The sequence below is a fragment of the Zootoca vivipara genome, chromosome 2, assembly GCF_965207765.1.
Source record: "Zootoca vivipara chromosome 2, rZooViv2.hap1.1, whole genome shotgun sequence".
Taxonomy (NCBI): domain Eukaryota; kingdom Metazoa; phylum Chordata; class Lepidosauria; order Squamata; family Lacertidae; genus Zootoca; species Zootoca vivipara.
Window position 1 is genome coordinate 11,486,537 of NC_142584.1, and position 1,547 is coordinate 11,488,083.

Genomic DNA, 1,547 nt, shown 5'->3' on the forward strand with positions numbered 1-1,547 from the left:
ATATATCTCATAATCTCTGGAAGGAGAGCCAGTGCGCCTCATCCCTCCCCATCCCGTCCCTGCCTTCTTTCGGACTGGTTGTGGGGTCGAGGGCCGCTTCCCTGCCACCGGGGCTTGCAGTTTTCACTTGGGGCAGCTGGAGACATGGAACAAACGGACACGCAAACCCTGCAGGCTTTCGATACACGCAGAAAGCAGAGTCGATCCCTTCTGTTCTGCTGCCTCAAGTCCTGGACATTGGTCGTTTCCAGCGGAGGACCGAGCTCTAACCAGGCCCAGGGAGTCAGCGAAGGGCCCATGGGGCAGAGAGAGAAGACCCGGGCTGGGGAGTGGTGCGTTCGTCCACCAAAGGAAGCGGCAAGGAGCTCTCGGCGCACTGGCAAGGCTCAAACATCTTAGCTGGACCAGGCACATTCCAGGTGCCAGACTGTTTCTGATCTGGACTCAATGCATGTTTGGGCTGCAGTCAGCACGGAAACCTCCCCCTACCCAGAGCTTGGGAATAAGTTGTTTTCCTTCCCCTTGCCCCCAATATAGCCCTCCCCAAAAGTAACAACCAAAGCCTGAGCGCAACAAGCCCTCTTCTCTTCCAACACAGTCCTTCCTTCGTTCCTCCCCCCCCATACTGTATATATGTGTACACACACACACACACACACACTTGATGTGGCCCATTCCAACGGTGGAATGGGGGGAAAACCCTGCTCCATTTCTCCCCTGCTGGCACCAACATGCACTGCACTTTTCAAGTAATTTATTTATTTTTTAATTTATAACGAGAAATGTTTACATTTGCACTTAACACGTGTCTCTGTCAGATGGGTCTGTGTAACGGGGGGGGGAGTGGGGAGGGAAGTGAGAGATAGAGATCGTGCGCACGGACGGACAAGGCAGGAATTGGGATTTCTGATCCCAACGCTTGATTCTGGCGAAAGCCTTTTAACACTTAAAAAAAGGGGGGGAGGGGAGTCTGTTGAGCATACCCCGGCAAGGAAGAATCCCCTTTCCTCTTGGTTTCTCAGGTGAAGGTCCTGGTTTGGAGAAATATGTCCCTCTCCTTTAATGTTTGTTGCTTATGTGTGTTTGGTTAAAAACACCAAGGGTGTGAGAGCTTAGCATAGGGGTAGACGCGAAAGGGTTAAAACAAAAAGGGGGGGGGACCCCGCTCCTGGTGCAAAAAGGTAAACTAAGGCAGGGTTTCTCAGCCACAGATTTTGGGACCAACGCATTTCCCCCCTACCATTTTGACAACTAGGGGGGCGAGGGCAACTAGGCTGAGACTACTTGGAAAGAGACGAGTTCCTGAAACGAAGCTGAACTGGCTAAAAAATGTCTTCCTCTGCTCACTAGCACTATGAGCTGTGGCTTTTGTGACACCCCCTGCCCAGCTCATTTGCATATGGGGTGTCCCCCTCCAGTGCACATTTTGCCTCCTGCCGGATCTTTGCTCACAGTCCTTACCAGAAGAGCAGCGAAACAGATAGAGCGTGCACCTAAATGCTTACAAAACACACCTGGCTTGATTTGTGAAATGTTAACAGGGGGTG